At 48.0% G+C, this 25,066-nt stretch overlaps 1 long non-coding RNA gene across 4 annotated transcripts in view; it reads left to right on the top strand.

Annotated features, from left to right (window-relative positions):
- The window catches only part of LOC103348999 (uncharacterized), a 71,500-nt gene that overhangs the window by 18,060 nt on the left and 28,374 nt on the right, over window positions 1-25,066 (top strand). The window contains exon 3 of one of the 4 annotated variants that reach the window (XR_016212973.1): window positions 16,451-24,945. The exons of the other annotated variants lie outside the window; for them this stretch is intronic. This is a non-coding gene — a long non-coding RNA (uncharacterized LOC103348999). Of the gene's footprint in view, window positions 1-16,450; window positions 24,946-25,066 lie in introns of those variants that run through there. 4 annotated transcript variants of the gene reach the window in all.

The raw sequence follows: 25,066 nt of genomic DNA, 5'->3' as shown, positions 1-25,066 counted from the left end.
AAAGCCTTAAAAGAAGTGGCCTGGGCTCATTAAATTCTAATTGCACTGATCGTAAGTGCAGATAGTTGCTTTAATTAAGGGAGACCTCCCTTGGCTAGTGCTGTGGGTACCGCGGCTGCGGCGGCAGTGGGGTGTTGCTGCCGCTGCTGCTCCCGCTACCACTGCTGGGAAGCGTGATTACTTAGGTGGTGTTCAAGGTTGTTCGGAGGCCCCAGTCCACACCCTCGGGCTGCCAATCTTCACGTCTGCCAAGCATCCAGTCTGTCATTACCCTGCTTGGGAACCTAGCCCGGAGGGGAAGCTTCCACCAGCTCTGGCTCCCACTCAGAGTTTGGGGAGCGTGTCTTCTGGGGAAATGAAATCCCCCCACACAGCAGACCTTTGAGGGGAAGGGGCTTGGTGTGGATTTCTCTTGCACAATTTGGCTTTTGCTAGACCTGGGCAGAGACCACCTCGAACACTGATCCTGAAACTGTACCATCAACAGCCCTTTCTTTTGTGTGTAGTATGGCCTCTCTCTGAGAACAACCTTTAAAAATACTCCCTTGACAGGGCGGGCGATTGCTGCAGTAATTCACATGCTGCTTGGGCCACTTGTCTCTCACATCAGACTGTCTGGGTTCAAATCCCAGGTCCGCTTCTGGTCCCAGCTGCCATGTCCTGGGAGGTAGCAGGTGATGGCTCAAGTACTTGTGTCCCTGCCACTCGTGTGGGAGACCAGGATTGAGTTCCCGGCTCCTGGTTTCAGCCTGGCCCAGCCCTAGCTGCTGGGGTGAACACAGCAAAAGAGATACCTCTGTTTCCCTCTCTCCAGCTTGTTGCCGATAAAACAAAGTACTCTTGACACTCAGGTGAGGCGACCCAGTGAGCACTGAACCCTCAGTGTGGACTCATGCCGAGAGACTGAGGGTCCAGGGTGCCGGAAGGGAGCGAGTGCTGGGGAGGAATGTGAGGGGGGCCTGGGGAACATTCAGCTGACTTCACCAGTTTTTGCAAAAAAAAAAAAAAAAAAAAAAAAGAATAGTACCCAGCTGAATGTGGTAGATGCTGTGCCGCCCAGCTGCACTTGCCCTTCTGAATAACTCTTCTCCCTCCTGCACTGGGAAGGTGGCTGCCAGCCATCTCTAGAGCTGCCCTTGCTGGAGACAGAGCCTCCTTCCATGGACTTCCACGCCCAGTCATTGAGGACCGGTTGTGTGTTTTCTGAGGCAAGGATATAAAACACTCCACGGGACAACAGCTGTGATGAATGGGGCTGCCCAAGGTCTTGCGGCTACCCTGCCGCCCAGCCGCACCCTCTGCCCGTTGGCTCTTCTTGCCTTAGCTCAAAGGTGTTGACACTGATATCTTCCCTCCCTTTTAGAGTCCCCTTCCTGGGAACTCTGACTTGCAACAGCTGCCCCCACTTTGGGAATGCAGGTGCTTTGAGATTGATGCCAACATCCTGACTGTGGATTCACTGGCCAGATGGTTTCAGATCCTCTTTCCCCTTTCGTCTGCCCTTGCTCTGCGTTCACGGTGGAGGCCATGCTAACAGAACATCTGTGGCCCCACACAGCAACTTGGAGTTCAGTTCCTGTCTTGGTAGAGACCTGTGTGCTGTCTGCATCTCCCGCATTCCTCCCGATCCGCTTCCAGCTGGGGTCTGACTGAAGGAGAGGAATGTGTTCCATTTTCTCAGCTTCCTAGCACACTCAGCTTTAGGCTCAGCCTTCTTTTGCGGGGGGAGATGGGAAATGACTAGTGTCAGGATGGGCTTCTAGAACCCTCTCGGGCTATTGACCCTCCAAACTTGTCAACAGAGAAGAATATCATAGACTCAGGCTGTCAGGAGGGAACGCCAAGGTCATTTACTCCCGCGTCCCATGGGCATTTCTGAAAGGTGGTCACCTTAAAGCAGGAGCTCTCAGGATGCCATCCAGTCTCATTGCTAAGTCCTGATCCTGAACCAACCACAAGCCCGGCACCTTAGTTACCTGTTAGTAATCCCAAACAAAGCTACCGAAAAAGCCCAGAGCAGTTAAGCCAGCCAACAGGAGCACTCAAGGGGCTAAACAGTCAGATGGAACGGTAATAAAAGAGCAAACATAACTCAGTTCGGTTTGCTTATTTAAGAACAAGCCGGATAAGCTGAGCAACGCACGTCTGAATCACAGGCAGCCTTGCAAGAGTGGAGAAGTCCTCCAAAGGCCAGCTGGAGCATCTTTGGCTTAAACCTTGCAAGACTGGCAGCACACACATACACACACACACACACACATACTCACTCCTCACACTCCCTGGCCACCCCTCCTAGCGCCTTTCAACTGGGCCAGGTAGACAGAAAATGCCTTCAGTTATCCAACCAAAATTCCCCTGGTTCCTGCAACACCTGTCCTCGGTAAAGGGCAGGGAAGAGCTTGTCCTTTATTCCTCGGGCACTTGCCTGTACTTGAACTGTCAGTCCTTCCTGGGAAAAGGGTTTCTCTGGTGGGGTGTGTATGTGTCCATAGCACCATTCCCCATGGCCAAGTGCCAAGTGACGAAAGTGTCGGGGCTTTTGAAATTGTCAGAGGAACTGATTTCCTTGTCAAGTCTTGTCCTGTACAATTGGAGGGCCAAATTCTACTTTCGTGTTAGCTGCCACGGAGATCAAAGGCTGCTGACAAGGAGCTGAAGTCTTCATGCCTGGTCTGCTTCAACCTTTCCTCGGGCCGGCATGGGGAATGCTCCTGGCTCGCGGCTTTCTTGAACCTTCTTATCGATGCTCGTTTGTGGGCCGACAGATGAAGAGCCTGGGAAATGATTTTGAGGGCTCTAACTCGGAGGGGACATTCTTAAATTTGCAGTGGGAGGAAGGGCAGAGAAAGAGAAGGCAAAGGGGGAGGTGCAGGCAGATTCATCCATGACCTCCTCCACCCCCAGACATAGCCAAAAACAAGGCAGGAATTGGAGGTCCGAGGTTCAGGGGCAGCATCAAGGAGGAGATGGGGCGAAAGATCAGCCCCTGGTGAAGGTAGAAAGAGGATCTGCAGCAAGGGGATTTCACAGAGCAAAATTAGTGTTCTCCTTGCTCATTTTTGGGTATTGCACAAATGCAGGGCACCCAGAAGCCTCTTTGTCTACCAAGTAAGCCCATGTAGGAGGGAGGTGATGAGTAATGGCCAAGTTCAGGTTATCAGTAACCCTGGGGATGTCAGAAGCTATCTACAAGTTGGTGTGAGACTGGGGAAGGGGGAGGGCATAGTACCGATGACTGCTGCAGATATCATCCAAGTACACGGTGTGGGGTGGGGGGGAGGCTGTGGAATAAACTGAGAGTGTGGTGCGTGGTCCCAGGAGAGCGCTTGCTTCCGGATCCAAGGCCACCATTGGCTTTTCAGTTCAGAGTTTCTCTTTGGACTTTTGGACAGTGCCTTCTCTTGTGCCTTTCCCTCTTTATCCATTTTTCTTCCTCTGCATCCCCAGTTTTTCTGACCAGAAGAAATCTCTTGGGGCCAGCGTCATGGTTTAGTGGGTCAAGCCATCGCCTGACTTGCTGGCATCCCATGTGGGCTCTGGTTCATGTCCTGACTATTCCATTTCTGATCCAGCTTCTTGCTAATAGCCTGGGAAAAGAAGCAGAAGACGACCCACGTCTTTGGGCCCTTGCCACCCACTTGGGATACCTGGATAAAACTCCTTGGCTCCTGGCTTCAGCTGGACCCAGTGCTGGCTGTTGTGGCCATCTGGGGAGTGAACCAACAGACAGAAGATCTCTCTCTCTCTCTCTCTCTCTCTTTCTGTCTCCCCTACCCCCTCTCTAACTCTGACTTTCAAAACAAATAAGTGAATCTTCTTTAAAAAAGGAACCCTTTACACATATTCCTTTATCCATGGTAATTTACACCCCTCCACTGAACCAGACGAAGTGGAGCTGCATAGCATTTACAGGCGACGTAAAGGTCTCAGAAATGGGAAGAGAAAACATCTTCAGGAAAAGAGACTCTATACTCATGTCTGAGCACAGCTTTTGCCTGAAAAGCTTGCTTTTTACCTGGCCTGATTCCTGGGGGCAGTAAGATTCCAAGGTCAGAGACCTTTTTCTATATACTTGGTCATTTCTTTTTTTTAAAGATTTGTGGTTTGTTTTTTTTTTTTTTTTTTTTTTTAACGGCAGAGTAATAGGGAGAGAGGATATCTTCCACCCACTGATTCACTCCCCCAATATCCACAACAACCAGGTCTAGACTGAAGGTTTAGACTGAAACTTGAAGCCAGGAACTCCAGCCTGGTCTCAGGGGCCCAAGTACTTGGACCGTCATCTGCTACCTTTTCGGGCTCATTTGCAAGGGGCTGGATCAGAAGCAGAGTAGCCAGGCCTTGAACTGGCCCTCCGATACGCATGCCAGCATCACAAGCAGTTTTCTTGAGAGCAAGCGCCACGTTTCTCTCTGTTTCAGCCTGGCACATTATTCACCATTAATAAGAAAAGTTGCACAAAAAAGGGTAGAAAGTATTGGTTAGCCATGAGTGTGGACGAACCAGACCAGATGGGATTTGGCACTAGAAAGGAAAAGCATTGAAAAAAAATCAAATAAACGCAAAACCAAATTCTCAGTCCTGAATGTCTGTCAGAACTGCTCAGGAAGCTTTTAAAATACCCTGGTGTTCAGGTCCTACCCTGAACCAATCAAACCAGAATGGCGCTGTTGAACGCTCCCCCAAGATGATCTTAAAGGGAACCCAGGGTTGAGAACTACAGATCTAACATCATGTGCTGCTCCTGTATTTCTGTGACATGGTGTACATGTCTTCCCGGTAGTAGGCTTGACCTCTGCCAGTTGACACATGTTAGGGCCTTTTCCCTGCTCGTATCTGTTTGTTTCTGTGCGTGCAGCGGGCTGGGCAACACCCAGACTTGGTGAACAACTGGGCCATTGAGAACATCAATATAACTTGATTGCTGTCTTCATTTCATGAGGGTTTGCTCAGCCCAGTAGCATGCTAGACGCTCTGAGGGTTATAAAAAGACCCAAGGCAAGGCTCCCTGTTTCTAGGTGAGAGACAAGGTTAAGACCACTGGGGATGAGCTTGTGTCACGCAATAAATCGACACATGTCAAAGTGCATGGTGGGAATCAAAACAGTGGTAGGAATTTGGAGGAGGGGGCAAGTGACACAGGGAGCTGGGTCTTAAGGATGAATAGACTTTGAAGAGGTGGAGTGGAAGGAAAAAGACACTTCCAATTCCAGGCAGTACAGGGCGCAATCGTGGCAGATTTCCCTGACACACCTCTGGCCTTTTAAATGAAATCTCTGCTCTTGTTGCCTTGTGCAAGTGAGACAGGGACAGCAGTATCTTTCAGGGATATAGGCAGGCTCCCTTCACCTTCCCTCTCATCAGCCTATCCCTGCTGTCACGTTCTGATCCTTCAAATCTGGATTAAAAGCCCGCCTTTACCACCTACCGCAGTTCCCTTGACCCAGTGATGGAGTGGGACCCCCTTCTTGGTCACACTGCCCCTTGGTTATGTACTCTGTTGATTTTAGCGATCAACAGATTGGAGAAGGACAGCCTCTACTACATGTGGCTTCTGTACCATGTAGTAGACTAGCTGGGTTAGTCCAATGTCCTCTCCTCCCCTCTACCAGTTACCCCAAATTTCTAAAGCATTATTACAGCCAGGGTAGTGATGCCTGTTCCTATAAGAGTTTTTCCCAACTTTCTTCCTATCATGGAACACATCAGAAAAATGATGAAACTCCTATGGTAAACAGAGCTCTTTGCCATCTTGCAGCGGTGACTAGATGGGGGTTTGCCTGCCTGTAACAGTTGCTGCACACCAAGTACGAAAGCCATGTCCTGAAGAGCTCTCCTGCCACCACTTGTCCCAACCTCTGCCAACCTCCAGACTAGCAGAATGCTCACAGGGCACCTCCACCTTTTTTTTTTTTTTTTTCAAGAGAAAATTTTAATAGAGATATGAATAGTCCAGCCAACATTGAGATATTTTGGCTTCATAAGCTTTGTTTTGGTATCTTGGTAAGACAGAAAACTGGTTCAGACATGGGCAAGAATGTGTCTCTTCTACATAGTTGTTGACAAGGATGAAACTCCTCAAGATGATGAGCAGTTTTGCTTCTTCCGACGGGGGCAGGGTCTTCCTTTTGCAATATGGTGTGTTATCTAGTATTTGTAGTAGACCCTATAGCAGCCATACAGGAACTGTTATCTGGAAGTAGAGTCCCCTTCATAGTGGGAGCAAGAGTGGAGAGAGTCAAGGTCCCAGAAAAGGCTAAAAGGCTCCAACTGAAAAGTCAATCAGTGTGCAAGGAGTTTGCACAAAAGTCTGCTGGGGTCCAGGCACGCAGTTGTTGAAGGTGCCTAAGGCAAAACAGTAGAATTGGGCTGGTGCTGTGGTATAGTGGGTAAAGCAGCCTCCTGCAGTGCCTACATCCCATACAGGTGCCAGCTCGAGTCCCAGCTGCTCCACTTCCGATCCAGCTCTCTACTGTGGCCTGGGAAAGCAGTAGAAGATGGCCCACATCCTTGGGTCCCTAAACCTGTGTGGAGACTCACAAGAGGCTCCTGGCTTCAGGTCGGCTCAGCTCCGACTGTTGCAGCCATTTGGGGAGTGAACCAGCGAATGGAAGACCTTTCTCTCTGTCTCTCCCTCTCACTGTCTATAACTCTACCTCTTAAACAAATAAATAAAATCTTTTTTAAAAAACATAAAACAGTAGAATGTCCCAATAGGTGAACCAAGTGCACCAAGAAAGGGAAAGACAACAAGAAACGTTCTTTTTTTAAAAAGATTTATTTTATTTATTTGAAAAACAGAGTTACAGAAAGAGAGGGGGAGAGAGGGAGGAAGAGAGAGGTAGAGAGAATCTTCCATCTGCTGCTAGTTCACTCCCTAAATGGCTGCAATGGCTGGCACTGGGCCAGACTGAAGCCTGGAGCTTCTTCCAGGTCTCCCATGTGGGTGGCTGGAGTCCAAGCATTTGGGCCATCTTCCATTGCTTTCCCATGTACCTTAGTAGGGAGCTTGATTATATGTGGAGCAGCTGGGAATCGAACTGGTGCCCATATGGAATGCTGGCACTGTAGGCAGCGGCTTTACCAGCTATGCCCCAGCGCTGGCCCCAGCGAGCAACTCTTGAAACCTAATGTACAGGCAGTTGCATGGTCATCACTGCAGACGCCTGAGACTCAGGGCTGTAGTGCGAGCAAGGTGGGTGAATACTGGAACCAACTGGTCTCTCTCCACACTCATCGTGCTGAGGATGCCTGAACAGTCCTTGGATCACAAAGTCAAAGTGAGAAATCAGATTACTAGCCAGATGCTCTGGGCAAACCAAACCAGGGAGAAAGAGATAAGCCTAGAGTTGGAGAAAAGAGGGCAAGCTAAACCAGGATTCCCAGAATGGGCTCAGCACTAAAGCAAACGGGCAGTCAAGGGTAAGTGTGCTCTTCAAAGTTAAGTATCATGTCTTCCGGGCCGGCGCTGCAGCATACATAGCAGGTTAAGCCACCACCCACAGTGCTGGCATCCCATAGGCGCTGTTTGGTGTCCCACCTACTGCACCTCTGATCTAGTTCCTGCAAATGGCCTGGGAAAATCAGCCAAGGATGGCCCAAGTGCTTAGGCCCCTGCCACCCACCTAGGAGACCTGACTTTGGCCTGGCTGGGCAGTAAACCAGCCTATGGAAGATCTCTATCTCTTTCTCTTTCTCTCTCTTTCAAATCTGACTTTCAAATAAATAAATCAGTGTTTTTTTTTTTTTAAAGAGGATCATGTCTTCTTTGTCCCTGTGTTCCATACCTAGCACAGAGCTGCCATGTAATATAATGAACTCCTTTGAATGAATGAGAAAAGCTGGAGCCCAGGGTCATAATGATTAAGTGGTTCAAGCTACGGACTCAAGGGCTCCAGGGGCTGAAAAATCAAATCAGGGCAACCTGAGAGGCATTAGCAGATGCTTATCATGTCCCTCTGGACACGTGCTGGGCAAGTGGCAAGGAGAGCACTGAGTCGGGAAAGAACCAAGGCACGAAGTGGATAGCAGCATCTGCGCTGCACAGCGGCCTCCCAGAGATGTCCAGGAGCGAGTTGGAGGTGCTGCTCATCCTTGGCCCGTGCTTTCCCCCGCCGAGTGCCAATCAGATGGCGTGGAAGCCAGTGGATTGTTTACCTACAGCACATGCAGAGTGGGAAGTCAGCAGGCCAATGGAAGAAACTTTGGCTCCATTCGACAGCCAGCTGTGCAAGGAGCACTGGTGGATGAGGAACCGGGAAGCCAGAATAAATATTTAACTTTCATTTTGAAACACTGTGCTTGTGTGGCTGTCGCCATTGTGGTGGGCAAGCTGTGAGGGCTAAATATTTACCCTTTCTAATTGTTCCCACCAAACTGCTGGATGTCCCCATGCTCCTGTAAGTTGTCTGTCTGTCTGTTGATGGAGTCATTCATGCTCTTATTTACTGATTTTCCTATCTTTCAAATTTATTTAGTATTTGGGGAAGGAGGTTGGGGTGGGGGAAGGGAACGGAGCCCAGAGATTGAGTAAAGATTCTCTTCCATTTCAGAGGAAGGAAATACAACCACAAGATGGAAAGTGGAGGTGAAGAAAGTGCTGACTCGCTTCCAGATCTTTCACATCTTTTACATGCAGAGAAAGACATAGTTGCATCTGTTGTTTTTTTTTAAAAAAACTTTTTTTTGGGGGAAGAGTTTTAGATTTACCAAAATGTTGCAAGGAAAGTAAGGCAAGTTTCTCTACGTCTTTCACCCCGCTCCCTCTAATGTTAGCATCTTATATAATGATGATTCATTTGTCGAAACCAAGAACTTGACATTGGTTCAACACTAAACTCCACAGTCAGTGTCACCAGTTTTCCCACTAATGTCCATTTTCCGTTCCCAGATTTGATCCAAGATACCACATCACGTTTAGTCATCACCTCTCCTTCATCTTCTTTGATCTGTGTCAGTCTCTCAGCTTTTCGTGACCTTAACTCTTATAAAGGGCAGCGACCAGTTGTTTTTCAGACTGTCTGTTAATTGGCTTTCTCTGATGTTGGTCTCTTGAGACTAGACTAGGTGCTGTGGGTTTACAGCGAGATGATTACAGAGCTCAGGTCGCCTTCTCAATGAATGGTATCAGAGGTCACACACTGTCCGTGTGACCACTGAGCACCTGGCTGGGGTAGGATCTGCTGCAGAGTCACTGTCTTCCTCTGTTCTAGTCTCTGTAACCAAGCTCCTAAGTGCAACCCACGCTCAAGGGGAGAGGAATTAAGTCCCATGTCCTGGAGGGGGACTTATCTACATAAATTATTTAAATTCTTCTGTAAGGGAGATTTGTCCTTTCTTCCTCCTTTATTTATTCAATGATCCATGCACATCTGTGTATTAGCTTCTCAAGGATCCGTGATAAATGACAGCAAACTGAGTGCCTCAAAACAACAAGACGGTATTCCCTCAACCATCAGTGGGACAGAAGTCGGCGAGGAAGGTAGTGGCAGGGTTGACTTCCTCTGGAGGCTGGTGGGAGCATCCATTTGTGGCTCTCTCCCAGCTTCTGGTGGTTGCTGGTCATCCTTGGTATTCCTTGCTGGTAGATACCTCACCCCAGTCTCAGCCTTCATCACCACAGTCCCTTCTTCTCTGCAGGTGCCTCTGTATCTTCTCCTCTTCTTACAAGGAAACAACTCATCAGGTTTAGGACCCACCCTAAATCCAGGTTGACTTCATCTCAGGATCCGAGGAGCTGCCAAGGGGCTGCTTCTCAATACGCTCATGTTCTGGGGCTCCAGTGGGCACTCATTTTGAAGGGACACAGTTCAACTCATTATGATCAGTATGGATTCATACTGAATATGGGTATCCATTTTATTATTTAGATTAAAATCTGCATGCTTATTTATTTTCTCAAATAGCTTTGACCATTGGGGAGCTCTTTTAGGTTAGCATCTGTAACATTTTGATAGTGTCTGGTTTATATTGCATCACATCAGCCCAATTCTTAGTAAAATGAAGTTTGATCAGCGGGTTAGGGGACTGTCACCCTGATCCATCTGTTGTGGCATTTTCCATCAGCTGTTTGATGCGTGGTTTCACCATCCATTGGTATCACATGCGTTTATTAGACATGTTATCCCCTGTGCTCGTATTAGTTGGTATTCTTCTATAAAATAGAACTTTCTCTCAACTATTTGCATATCTTGGGAAAATCAGGGTAAATGCTTAATACTTTCTCTCTATCAATTTTTGTAATAATATGTTGGTGCCCTAGCAATTTCCAAAGGTTTCCAATAAGATTTGTGTATTGCTTATGTTGAGGAATCATTAAGGATTCAGATTTTTTATAACTTTTGAAATTTTCTACTTATTTGAAAGGAAGAGAGACAGAGACAAACAGACGGAAATCTCCCATCTAATATTCCTCAGATGCCTGCAACATCCGTGGACAGAACAGGCCCAGGCCAGGAGCCTGGAGCTCGATCCAGGAGGCAGGAAACCAGCCACCTGAGTCTTTACCTGGTGGCTCCCAAGGAGCTGGACTTGGGAGCAGAGTTAGGACTTGAACCCAGGCACTCTGATAAAGGACATGGGCATCCCCACTGGTGTCTTAACCGCTTTGTCAAATGCCTCATCTTTGGACTAGGATTTGTAAAGTCTACTTTATTGAAGAATAGTTTACAAAAAGGACGCTGAACACATTAGGGCGAATATCTGATCTACCACGTAACCACCACCACCATAGTCAGGAGATAGAACATTTCTGTTTCCCCAGATTTTCTTGTGCCTCTTTGCAGTCAGTCATCGCCTCCTCTTCCATCAACAGAAAGCTGCAGATCCACTTTCTCTCACTATTGATTAGTCTGTCTAGTTCTACACTTCCATTAAAATAGAAGTATCTGAGAATATACTATTTGTGTCTGGCTTCTTTCACATGACATATTTTTGAGATCCATCCATGTTGTTACATATTTGAATAGTTTGTTCCTTTTTATTATTAGGTATTATTCTGTTTTATGAGTATGCTACAATTTGTGTATCATCTGTGAATAGATAATTGAGGTGATTTTAGGTTTGGGACTATTTCAAATTAAGTTGCTGTGAATATTTGTGTGAAAGTCTTTGTGTGGATTAATGTTTTCATTTATCTTGGGTAAGTGCCTGGGAGCAGAATTTCTGAGTCATATGGTGGGTGAATATTCAGCTTACAAGACACTGCCACACTTTTTCAAGGTGATTGTACCCTTGTGATTCTACCGTCGTATGAGAGTTCCACTTGTTCCATATCTTTGTCAACACTTAGTTTTTCCGGTCTTTTTAATTTTAGCCATTCCAGATGATCTTAAATTGTATCTCATTGTGGTTTTAATTTGTTCTTCCTGATGGCTATCTAACTTTTAAAGCATCCTTTATGAACTTATTAGCTATTCATATATCTTCATTCATAAGTGTCTATTGACAGCCTTTGCTCATTTTCTTTGTTTTTAGAGCAATTTTACATTTACAGCAAAATTGAGATGGAGGAACAGTTATCCCGTATAACCCTTGTCCGGATACATGCATAGCCCCTACCATTATCAATATTGCTTCCCTCAGTGGTTCATTTCTTACAACTAATGAGCCAACAAGCTGAGTTTCTTGTAGGCTTCAGATTATTGTGCATTTTATGGGATTTGGACACATGTAAAATGACATGTAACCACCAGTGTATCTTCCCATACAGTAATTTCTCAAAATCCTCTAATATTCCTCTGTGCCCTGCCTCTTCATCTGTCCCTCCCCCACTAACTCCAGGCAACTACCCATCATTTTGCTACTTCCCTGGTTTTGCCTTTCCCACAGTGCCGTAGAGTTGGAATGATACGGTATACAGACACTTCAGCTGGGCTCCTCTCCTCTGTTGTAACATGCATGTAGGCTTCCTCCATGTCTTTTCAGAGCTTTAGAAAGTTCGTTGCTTTTTCAGTTTTGAATAACATTCCATTGTCTAGAATTACTGCAGCTTATCTATCCACTTACCTACCCGAGGTCATCTTCGTTGCTTCCCGGTTTTGGCAATGATTAATAAAGCTGTCATAAACATTCCTGAGTAGCAGGGGCCCAGTACTTGGGTCATCCTGCACTGTTTTTCTCAGGCACATTGTCGCTCCCCCTCTTCGTGGAGGAACGACACAGGACCCTGCGTTGTTCTTTTGTCTGCTTGGCCCTCCCCGGGTTTGCTGCTGGTTCTTCCCGGGTTGGCTACCGACCCTTCCACCTCCGTGGAAGGGCGGTTCCCCCTGCCACTTTCCCCACTTCCGCAGGGGAGCGGCACACCACCGGCCGGCTCTCTCGGGGGCTGCTCAGGTGTTCCCCTTAGATGTTCCTGGTGCATGTTGTCTCTCTCCTCCTTTATAGTCCTCTTCCACCAATCCCAACTCGACTGCCCACACGCCGAGTACACTGCTCTCCTCCAATCAGGAGCAGGTCCTACAGTTTATTGGTTGAACTGGAGGCAGCTGAGTAGAAGCTGTTTCTCCCTTCTCAGCGCCATATTGTGGGAGAGCAGATGCATAGAATAAGTCTTAATTCCAGTGACTTAGTCTAGTCCGAGTTGCTCCCAGTTGCTCCCCACAGCACATTAGCAGGGAGCTGGATCAGAAGGGGAGCAGCCGGGACTCGAATGAGTGCCCTTATGGAATGCCAGTGATGCAAATGGGGGCTTTACCCACTACACCACAATGCTGACCCCTGTATCATTTTTTTTTTTTTAAGATTTTATTTATTTGAGAGGTAGAGTTACAGACAATGAGAGGAAGAGACAGAGAGAAAGGTCTTCTATCCATTGGTTCACTCCCCAAATGGCTGCAACAGCCAAAGCTGCGCCAGTCTAAAGCCAGGAGCCAGGAGCTTCCTCCAGGTCTCCCATGTGGGTACAGGGGCCCACGCGCCTGTGCCATCTTCTGCTGCTTCCCAGGCCATAGCAGAGAGCTGGATCAGAAGAGGAGCAGCCGGGACTCGAACCAGTGCTCATATGGGGTGCTTGTGCCGCAGGCAGAGGCTTAGCCTATGTGCCACAGCGCCACACCCCTTGTATCATTTTTCATCCCCACTGGCAATGCATGAGAATTCCTGTTGCTCCACATCCTCACCAGCGTTTGGTGTTGTCACTGTTCTGGATTTTGGTCATTCTAACAGATTTATAGCAGTGTCTCCCTCTTTTTTTAAATTTCCATTTACATATGATGCTAACATCTTTCCATATGCTTATTTGCCATCTAGGTATCTTTATTGACAAGTGTCTGTTAAGGCCTTTTGTCCACTTAAAATAAATTTTGTTTTCTTATTGTTGAGTTTTAAGAGTTCCATGGCTTTTTTTTTTTAAGATTTATTTGAAAGTCAGAGTTACACAGAGAGAAGGTGAGGCAGAGTGAGAGAGAGAGAGGTCTTCTATCTGCTGATTCACTCCCCAGATGGCCACAACAGCTGGAGCTGCAGGAGCCAGAAGGTTCCTCCAGGCCTCCCTTGTGGGTGCAGGGGCCCTAGGACTTGGGCCATCTTCTACTGCTTTCCTAGGCCATAGCAGAGAGCGGACCGGAAGTGGAGCAGCCAGGACTTGAACCGGCGCCCATATTGGATGCCGGCATTGCAGGTGGTGGCTTTACCTGCTACGCCACAGCATCACCTCCCCATATGCTTATAAAATAAATTTATCATGTCCATATAAGGTATACGATATGATATCATCAGCCCTTGTATAGTTGGATAACGGTCTTGTGTGTGTGTGTGTGTGTGTGTGTTTAATTGATGGCAGGAGCCAGGAATCTATCCTGGTCTCCCATGTGGTGCAGGACCCAAGGACTTGGGCCATCCTCCACTGCACTCCCTGGCCACAGCAGACAGCTGGCCTGGAAGAGGGGCAACCGGGACAGAATCTGGCACCCTGACCGGGACTGGAACCCGGTGTGCCGGCGCCGCAAGGCGGAGGATTAGCCTAGTGAGCCGCGGCGCCGGCCACGGTCTTGTTTTAGATATGTCTTTTGCAAATATTTTCTCCCCGTTTGTAGCTTGTCTTTTCATTCTCCTGACAGTGTTCTTCCTAGAGCAGACTTTCAAATTTTAATGAAATCCAGCCTGTAAGTTCTTTCTTTCATGGATTGTCCTTTTGATGCGAAATCTAAACCGTCACCAGCAAAACCAAGTCACCTAGATTTTCTCTCCTGTTATCATCTAGGAGTTTTGTAAGCTTGCATTTTGTCCTCACTCATATGATGCATTTTGCGTTGATTTTTGTGACAGGTGCAGGTCTGTGTCTGGCTTCAGGGTTTCATGTGTGGATGTCCTGTCGATCCCACACCATTTATTGAGACGACTCTTTTTCCATTGCCTTTTCTCCTTTGTCAGAAATCGATTGGCTGTGGTTACGTGGGTCAGTTCCTGGAATCTCTACTCTTTTCCATTGATCTGTCTATTATTTCACCGATTCCACTTTGTCTTAATTACCGTAGCTTTATAGTAAGCTTGACATCAGGTAAAATCAGTCGTCCAACTTTGTTTCCCCCTTTCAACATTCCATTGGGTATCCTGGGTCTTTTTCTTTTCCACATTAACTCCCAATCAATCAGTTTTTCTGAGATCGATGAAATGGCTTGCTCAGATTGTGGCTGGAATCACACTGAATCCATAGACGTGGCATTTTGACAACACTGAATTTTCCTATCTCTGTAGATGGACTATCTACCTCTTTATTTGTTTTTCGTGCACTTGCATTAGAGCCACAGTTTTTCTCATATAGGTCTTACACATATTTTATTAGATTTATACCGATTTGATTCTTTGAAGTGCTAATATAAATGGAATTTGTTTTCTGATTTCCAAGTCCACTTGTTCATTGCTGGTATCTACAAATACAGGGAGGTGGCTAACCTTTGTGTTTATTAATGTTGTATCCTTCAGTCTTGCTATCGTTGTTGGTAGTTCCAGGAGATTTGGGGCCATTCTTTTAAATCTCTATATTAGAAAATTATGCAACTGCAAACAAAGACAGCTTTACTTCTTCCTTTCCAATCAGTCTAGTCATTGTCCTTTTATTTTCTCTTTGTCTTATTGCATTATCCAGCACTTATGGTACAATACCAAAAAGGAGTGGTGAGAGGGAACATTCTGTGTTTTGTTTCTGACCTTCTAGTTTCTCATCATTAAGTAAGAGGTTACCTACAGACGTTTTGTAGCTTTTTTTAAAATCAAGAATGAGGAAGCTCCTCACTGTTCTTAGTTTTTGAAAGTACTTTTTTTTTTATTGTGGTTGGGTGTTGAATTTTGTCAATTGTTTTTTATGCATCAATTCATATCATCATGTGATTTTTTTCTCCTTCATTAGCCTGCTATGTGACAGATTACATTAATTTTCTGAATATTGAGTCAGTGCTGCATACCTGGAATCAATAGTTTTGGGGCATCATTTTTTTTTATAATAGAGTTTTACTTTTTATTTTATTTTTAACTTTTTAATTATTTATTTGAGAGAGAGGTAGAGACAGAGACAGAGAGCGAGCACTAGAGTTTCCATCTGCTAGTTCACTCCCCATGCCTGCGACTACTGGGTCTGGGCTGGGGCTGAAGCCAGGAGCTGGAACTCAACCCAGCTCTCCCGCATGAAGGGATCACACACAAACATTTGAGCCATCACTGCTGCCTTCCAGAGGCTGCACGAGGAGGAAGCTGGGGTCAGGAGGAAGAGCTGGGAATCAAACCCAGGCGCTCTGATGTGGGATGTGGGTGTCTTGACTGGCATCTTGGCCAAATGACTGTTCCTGTAAGTCTTTTTGCACACTGTTGGATTCAATCTGCTACCTTGCTTTCGAGGATATCTTGCATCTGTGTTCATGAGAGACACTGATCCTCAGTTTTCTTTTCCATAATGTCTTTGTCTGGTTTTGGAATTAGGGTAATGTGTTCTTGTAGAATAGGAAGCGTTCCCTCTGCTTTTATTTCTAAAAGAGATTATAGGGAATTGTAATTTCCCTTTAAGTGGTTGGCAGGATTACCTGTGAGCCCATCTGGACTTGCTGTTTTAGAACATTACTAACTACTGACTTCATTTCTTTGATAGATGTTGTCATTGAGAGATATTGTCTATTTCTTCTTGTGTGAGTTTTGGCAGATTCTGTCTTTCAATAATCAATCTATTCACCTAAGTTGTCAAATTTTGAGGCATAGAATTCTTTATAATATCATTTATTATCTTCCTAGTGTCCATGGGGTCTGTAGTCATGCTCCCTCTTTTATTTTTGATATTATAATTTGAGTCTGATGCCCTTCAGACTCTTTCTAAACCCTTTCCTATGAAATCAATTCACTGCTCTAAATATCGCTGCAAGTATTGCTTTTGCTGCATTCTACAGATTTTGATAAGCTGTATTTTCATTGACATTTAACTCAAAATATTTTTAAATTTCTCTTGAAATTTCTTCTTTGGGGTCAGTGTTGTGGTGCAGCAAATTAATTTACCTCCTGAAATGCTGGCATCCCACATGAGCACAGGTTCGAATCCCAGCTGCAGCACTTCAGATCCAGCTCCCTGCTATGGCCTGGGAAAGCAGCAGAAGATGGCCCAAGTCCTTAGGCCCCTGCACCCGCATGGGAGACCCGGAAGAGGCTGCTAGCTCCTGGCTTCAGCCTGGCCCAGCCATAGCTGTTGTGGCCATTTGGGGAGTGAACCAGCGGATGGAAGATTGATATCTCTCCCCCCACCCCCGTGGCTCTGTCTTTCAAATAAATAAAATAAATTTTGACGAAAGCTTTTTCTTAAAAAAAAAAAAAACTATGCATGAATTTAAAATTTTGCATGCAAATAAACCTGTCTTTTAATTTTACCTTTTCTTTGAAGTACCTGCATATGTTAGGCAAAAAAAAAAAAAAAAAAAAATCATAATAATACCCGGGAGACTCACCACTGTGCTATTCCTTGTGTCAGAGGACCCTGGAAGATCTGCCTTCTTTGTCTTCTGGACTCCTTTTATGTTTGTTTTATAGATAAAGAGAGTGCAGAGTTTTCACTGAACTTAGTAGGAGAAACAGAAAAAAAAAAAGCACACCTTCACCTTTCTGGAAGCAGAAGTCAGACTTTTTACTTCTAAGTGACCTTCTTTCTCGGGATCCCTTACGCCGGAGGACTTGGCAGTTCAGCCAGCTCACACGAACGCTGGAGCCACATGGGGGAGAATTTGCTTTAGGGCGAACTGCCCAGAGTCCAACCATCAGGACAGTAGGGAGTCCAAGAAGAAAGCGGGCAAGCGCCTGCCTGCCCGTGTGTCTGTGGAACCTGGTGTTTGGGTAGCACCAGCGCTGAGCGTGTTGAATGAGATTGGTGGTGGTTTGAAAATGGACTGATAATTTGAGCTATTCAGTTATGTTTATCTGCATAGACAGGCCTTATTTCCATGATATCACCACCATACTTAGTTCTATAAATTCATTTAGTGGGTTTATTCAAAGATGAATATCACCGTGAGTCATGTTACACAAACGACTCATCACACGGTCCAGTTCTGCCTTGTGGACTGAGGCTGTGAGGATACAATGGAAACTCTCGACTTCTTACAGATGTCTGATTTGCAAATGGAAAATTCTCATCTTCTAGGTGTCTCCTAGGGGCTACTCAGTTTCCTCTGGACGGACAGGGGTCTGGGCTCCTCTGCTTCGGTGCGGGTGTCCCGGCTGTGTGCTCAACACAGCCTCAGGCTGACAAAGCTCTGAGGGGTACAGGGACGCGAGCTGTGGGCATATGTGGGGTGTGCTCTCAGTCAAGGTGTGTGCTACGCATAGATGCTCCCTGGGACTCCTCCATGCCTCCTCTCTCTCTGCCACTTGAAGAGGAGGGTAGAGATTTGGGGATCTTCAGACCACAGGTCTCTCGGGATGTGCTCTTATTCACTGTAAAAGGGGCAAGCTCTTAACCTAGAAAGCTCGCCTCTCTGATTCACTCTTTCAAAGTGCACAGGTGTAATTCAAACGCCGGTGGCCTTCCCAGCTAAGCAAGCAGCCCCACAGGGGCTTCCAGGGGGAGTCACTTTGGTTGAAGAAGACTTAGCTGATCCAGAAATGAAAACAAATCCATTTCTTCAGCTACCACAGCTCCTTAGGCCCCAGCTCAGCTTTCTGTAAATGTTGTTTTCTAGGAACTGTCTTGCTAGGACAGAGAATTGCCATTGATAATGGATGTTTTACTCCTAAGAGAATAATCATGTGACCCTACCCTATAAAGATGATCTATAGGATAAAATGGTTTCCAGTTAGGAATTTCCAGTTGTAACTGAGACCTTGAAAACAAAAAAGTAGCTTACATGATTAAGCTTCCATACAGAGTCCAGGGCAAGTGAGTGTGCAGCTCAGCCGTTCAGTCACTGCTCGGCCACCGGCATCCCATATTGGAGTGTCGGCTGCTCTGCTTCTGATCCAGCTTCCTGATAACGTGCACCTTGGGGGGCAGCAGACAATGGCTCAAGTGCGTGGATCTCTCCCTTCCGTGTGGGAGACCTGGATGGGGTTCCAGGCTCCTGGCTTTGGCCTGGTCCAGTCCTGGATATTGCAGGCACGTGGGGAGTGAACCAGCAGCTGGACAGTATCTATCTATCTATCTATCTATCTATTGATCAGTCAATCATCTATCATCTATCTCTGTCTACCTTTCAAATAAAATTAAAATAAATTTAAAATTTCAAAAGAGTCCCAAGATGGACAAGATAGCAGTTGAAAGCCAGGTTGACAGTTCAGGAATGATAGTGTGCCAGGCTCCCTTGTCATTCTGCTTCACTATTCTTCATCTCTTGCCTCCATTCTCAAGATTGTCTTACAGTCACAAAACGGCTGTTGGGAGTCTCTGCATCCCTTCTACATTCCTAGCATTAAGCCAGTAAGTAAAGAGTAGCAGCAGGCACAGATGTCAGCTCAGGTCATCCCCACTTACATCTTGCTGGGCCCAGGTTGGCCACGTAGTCTGCCCAGTTTACACATGGGAAGGGGAAGTGGCATTTGTTTTGTGCCAGCATCTTGCCACGCCCTTACTCAGATAGGGCCCTGTCAGTAAGGAGGGAGGGAGAATGCACGTCCCATAAATGAACGCCGACACTTTGCTATCAGTAGGGATTCCCAGGGATCACAGATGTGACCATTTGCTATCAACAGGGATTCCCAGGAATCACGGATGTGACCATTTGCTATCAGTAGGGATTCCCAGGGATCACGGATGTGACCATGAGTACCCACAGCCACGCTGAAATCATTCAGCTTAGTGCAAGAATGTCCTCCAGCCATTGGTCCACCAGGAAAAGCCTGGAATCCCAGTGACTTTGGCCTTCACAACTTCCCATGTGTCCTCTCAGCTGGTGCAACCCTAAAATGAACTTTTATCAAAGATTCGGAAGGCAGAGTTACACAAAGATGGAGAGCTCCTGCCCCTGCTGGTTCACTCCCTAAATGGCCACGATGGGGAGCCAAGAGCTCCATCCGGGTCTCCCACGTGGGTGGCAGGGGCCCAAGCACTCGGGCTGTTATCTGTTGCTTTTGCAGGAGCATTAGCAGGGAGCTGGATGGGAAGTGGAGCCGCAGGGACTCCCACGGGCACGCAACCACAGCTTAACTGCCCCCCCAAAGCTAATCCATAATGTGTGCAGTGTTTTACCACTCAAAGTGCCCGCATAGACAGGGCCCCTCTTCCTCCTCTTGTCCCCGAGTGAGATGGGGACAGATAGTAGTGAGGCACAGAGTTAAAGTGATAGGCCACGGTTACCTGGGGTGCAGCTGTGATCCGGGGTGTCCCCTCCACCCCAGCGTCCTCTGGGCACCCTGGTTCTCTGACACCATGTGGACAAATACACCCTGCCTCCTCCGCCCCTTCATTTGCCCCTCATCCTAACCCGGTGAGGTGTGCAGAGCGACTCTTCACTGTGCCAGACCAGCACTTGAACCTGGCCCTTTCAGGGGGACAGTGCGGCCCTTTCTCTGGGGATGAGCGCCTCCATACAAACGGGTGTACCCCGAGGGGAGCCACACTCCTGGGAACCCCAGATCCGGCCAGGGACAGAGGCCAGGGCAGGCTCCCCGTGAGGGCTGGACTCTGTGGGCCCCACCCACTGCTGGCCGGGAACCGCACGCCCCGCCCCACCACAGGGATCCCCCAGCAGCCTCCACGGAAATCACCCGCAGGAGGAAACTGGTTCCCAGGGCCTGCCCTGAGCACTGTTTTCTTTTCCCAGGAGATATATTTGACAGCAGATAAAGGCCCCGTGAGGAAAACAAACGCGCAGCGCTGGGCTTGGGGTCGCAGCTTGCTTTTCGCCTTTCTCTCTCACACACACCCCGGTATTTGGAGACGCGGCACTGCAAACCCGGCTCCCCTCCGTGGAGACTTGCCTGCTGCAAACCCTCTCCCTCCAGGACCACGCTTCCCCGGGGCCCCTCTGCATTGCCAAATAGGAAAAAGAAAAGAAAAAGAAAAAAGAAACCCCTGCAAAACATGCTCACGTGTGTTTTGAAGAAAGCACAAAGCTTTTGGAGCTTCACCCAGATGCCTGAGAACTTGGTAAAAATCTCTCGCTTCTGGCCCCCAACCAGTGCTGGGGCAGCAGCTTCGGTGTCCTGGGTAAGATGAGGTCGCCCAGCAGGCTGCCCGGGTCCCCAGGATTCTAGCAGGGTTTGGGCATTAGCTCCTTCCACTCCACTCCTTCTCACCCCACACAGGTGAGCAAGGGTCAGAAGATGGAAAAACAGCTCCATCTGTAACATACTCTACGGCAAGTAGGATAAGATAGCCAACTGCTTTTTTATAGATTTATCTATCTGAAAGGCAGAATGACAGAGAGACTGGGAGGGAGACAAAAAGAGAGACCTTCCATTCACTGGTTCACTCCCCAGATACCCACAACAGCCAGTCCTGGGCCAGGTTGAAGCCAGAAATCAGAACTTCTCTCCGGCTCTCCCACGTGGGTGGCAGGCACCCAAGCTCTTGGGCCATCCTGTGCTACCTCCTAGGATGAGCATTAGCAGAAAGCTGAATCAGAAGCAGAGGATCCAGGACTCGAACCCAGGCACTGCTGAAATGGGATGTGGGCGTCAGAAGCGGCAGCTTAGCTCTGCATCAGCCTGCCTGCCCAAGAAAGCCAGCTGCTGCTGCTTCTCAGAGGCCTTGCCTGAGCTACCCAATCTATAGTGAATTCTCTTGTTTTGCTTTCGAGAGACAGAGACAGGTAGACAGACAGACAGCACTCCGGTACCCTAGAGCACTTCCCAAAGGCCTGCAATGGCCCGAAGGCTGAGGGTGTGGGACTGGGTGGAAGCCAGGAGTGCACACCAGGTCTCATGTGGGTGGCAGGAACCCCACTGCTTGAGCCATCACCAGTGGTTCCTTCCAGGGTCTACGTAAGCGGAAGCTGGACTCTGTGCTGGAGCCTGGACTCGAACCCAGGGACTGATAGCAGATGCAGGCTGCAGATCTAAAATCGCCTCTTAAACGCCAGACACCTGCCCCTGAATCCTCTTTGTTAAATTTGGGCTTATCACTCATACTCCAGCTGCTTTTTCCATTGGATGAAGTCTGCTGCCCCGTGGTGTTAATCGTCTCACTCCACACCAGCTCCCCCCCCCGCCCCTGCTCCCTTTCCCACTCAGATGTAAGCTCCCTGGAGGTGCTTCCTGCACACGGCCCCGCACTGTTGACCACCAGCCGTGGCCTTGTAACATTCATAATTCAGCAAGCTGCCGCAGCCTGGTGGTGTGCTGGGGGTTTTGCATAAATGCTTTTATTTTACTCTTCCCGACATTCTAAGAGCTATTATCATCCTCATTTTGTAAATGAGCAAATGTAAGTGTCACCCAAAGCCAAAATGTGAGCCCATTCAATCTGATGGAAGTTTTGTGCCTCCAGCCAGTGCTGACTCTAGGTGTGGCTACAGGTTTGCCATGTCTTCTGTGACTTCCCTTCTCGTGCCTCAGCGTCCCAAATCTGGGGCGGTTCTTCCACTGCAAAGGTCACGCAAGGATAAAAATGGCCTTGGGGTCCGTGACTTTTTTTTTTAAGATTTATTTATTTATTTGAAAGTCAGAGTTACAGAGAGAGAGAGAGAGAGTCTTCCATCAGTTGTTTCATTCCCCAATTGGCCGCAACCGCCGGAGCTGCGCTGATCCAAAGCCAGGAGCCAGGAGTTTCTTCTAGATCTCCTACATGGGTGCAGGGACCCAAGGACTTGGGCCATCCTCTACTGCTTTCCCAGGCCATAGCAGAGAGCTGGATGGGAAGTGGGGCAGTCGGGACTCGAACCGGCGCCCATATGGGAAGCTGGCACTGCAGGCAGCAGCTTTACTTGCTACACCACAGCGCTGGCCCTGCAGTCGGTGACCCTTAAGGAGGACGCCCTGTGAGCACAGGGAATGCAAGAGCAGTGAGCTTGCTCCGTGACAGAATCACCCTTCTCTGTGCCCCACTTCTCCCGCCAGGCAGCTCCTTCCACCTCTGGGCTGGGACAGCTGGCAAATTGTCACTTCCTCCAATTAATTAACAAGGGCCTCTGTTGACTTCTAGCAGAGATCCACGGTGGCCATCCAAGAAAGCTTACAAAACACTCTGGATCCCGGATGCGCTGAGCAATCCAGACCAGCTGCGTGACATTTTCCTCCCAGTGCTCTCAAGGCTACAACAATGAAGGAGAAAACGGCTTGGCACCACAGTGTCGCGGTAGAGTCCAGCTCGGAGCTTGGGAGGAGCTGCCCAAGGCCCCAGCTGACCTCCCCGCTCTGCCCCTCGCGCTCCCCTGCCCCAGATGTTGGTGCCTCCCTTCTTCCCGGCACAGTGTGCGCCATGCTCTGGGTCAGCCCCTGCCTGGTTCAGCTTCTTTCTCTGCAATCTTGCAAAGAGGGCAGGGAATAGCAGAATTAGCCAGGAATAACTGGGGATTGGGAGATGCTGCGGGTTTAAGCCTGGGGAGAGTGAATAGTTTCACTGGTTCAGAGTCTGCAATGACCTTGATGTGTTTATCTGTAAAATGGGAACAAAAGTTCAGCTTCTCTTTTTAAAAAAAGATTTATCTTATTTTAAAGTCAGAGTTTTATATATATATATATATATAGAGAGAGAGAGAGAGAGAGAGAGAGAGAGAGATCTTGCATCCACCGGTTCACTCCCCAAATGTCTGCAATGGCCAGGCCAAAGCCAGGAGCCAGGAACTCCATCTGGGTCTCCCACGTGAGTGCAAGGTCCCAAGGACTTGGGTCATCTTCTGCTGCTTTACCAGGCCATTAGCAGGGAGCTGGATGGGAGGTGAAGTGGCCAGGACACTAACCTGCGCCTATGTGGGATGCCAGCATCGCATTCGGCAGCTTAACCCACTAGGCCACAGCACCGGTCCCAGAGTTGAGTTCTTTAACCTGCTGTGTGTGACAGCCAAGGAGAGCGTGTGTATCAGATCACCTGTAGGCCTTGTGGCCCAGGACCTCCCTGTGTGGCTTTTCCCCACTCCTTGGTGGGAATGTGAGCAGGAAATGGAATCGTAAACCCTATTAGGAAGATACAGCTGTCGTGAAGCTACGAGAGCCTTAGAGCTCGTTTGGCGTAAGGGTATCAGACCTAGATGGAAAGTGTGTTTAGGTCATCTGAACTGTGACTGGGGTTTTCCAGTGCCACGGCACAGGGAAGGCAGGAGTTGGTCAGGTAGCAGCATCCTAAGGGTCTTGACCTGGTCCCACCAAGAGCCCTGCGGAAGAGAAGGCAAGCAGGATTGCGACGCTGTCTTTCCCACTTGCTAACTGACACAAAAGCACCTTCATCAAAGCCCCAGTCAACTTGAGGGGGAACTGAAATGCAAGTCCAGCCTCATCCCCCTGACCAAGCGTCACTTGCATAAGCTACAGTGAACTTGGAACTATCGCCAACTTCCTCTCGATATAAGATACGAGAGCTCCTTGTGGTGAGGCCTAATGGGAACAGGAAAATAGTCACTCAAAACGGATCCTTGGAGTCTGCAGTAAACAGAGAACAACATGAAAAATGACATCCTACCAATCACGGAAACAGGCCCTTGGGAAAATAAAGTGCGCCTCAGAGTCTTTGCTTTGTGCAAAATCTTAGAATCAATTATGAGGATCAGCAGTGCATCTGTCTGGGCACAGCTACCCTTGCCCACGTGCATGATGGCCTTGTAAGACACCTTGCAGCTCATTTTTGCCTTCCAAATTGCAGTTCTGGAGGAGGTGGCTTCATGGGTCACTCTGCGGGCTCTGCCTTGATCCCCTGATGCCAGAGCCTGTGCCTTGGGAAGCTCAGCTGCCCTGGTGGCTGCTCACGGCCTGCCTCAGCCAGGCCCTCGCTGGCAGCTGACTGCACCGTGATATGCGTAGTTCTCCAATCTCCCTTATCCTCGGCGTGCTATGACTCGGTGTCTTTTGCAAGATTTGCAGGTGTATTTTGCAAAGATACATTTGTGTTCAGAATGGATATTTGAAGCTGGACTAACTATAAAAGAGATTGGCTCATTAACAGGTATTGTGGCATTGGTACAACCTTACCCCAGTTTGTCTCCTAACCCAAGGACTCACAGTGAGTTTTCTGATGACAAGGACTGTTCCTCTGTTGCCCCCTTATTCCTAGCCAACCTCAGGGAAGATCAGGTTAGGTTGTATTTTTATTTAAAATTTCATTTATTTATTTGAGAGGGAAGAAGGGAGAGAGAGAGAATGCTCCCATTCACTGGTTCGTGCTCCAGTGCCTACAATGGCCAGGACTGGGCCCAAATCCAGCAGCCAGGAACTCATGCCAGATCTTCCACAGGGATGGCAGGGACCCAACTGGTTGAGCCACCATTGCTGCCTCCCTCCCGGGTCTGCATTAGCAGGAAGCTGGAATCAGATGTAGGTTGGGTGTTGAACCCAAGTACCCTGATGTGGGATGCAGGCATCTTTTTTTTTAAAGATTTTTTTATTTATTTGAAAGTCAGAGTTACACAAAGAGAGGAGAGGCAGAGAGAGAGAGAAAGAGGTCTTCCATCTGCTGGTTCACTCCCCAATTGGACGCAACGGCCAGAGCTGTGCCAAACCAAAGCCAGGAGTCAGG

The sequence above is a fragment of the Oryctolagus cuniculus genome, chromosome 9 (genome assembly GCF_051225735.1).
Source record: "Oryctolagus cuniculus isolate XC-2025 breed Fujian yellow rabbit chromosome 9, ASM5122573v1, whole genome shotgun sequence".
NCBI classification, from domain to species: domain Eukaryota; kingdom Metazoa; phylum Chordata; class Mammalia; order Lagomorpha; family Leporidae; genus Oryctolagus; species Oryctolagus cuniculus.
The sequence above is the reverse complement of the archived record's forward strand: the minus strand, read 5'-3'. Positions and strand labels throughout refer to the sequence as shown.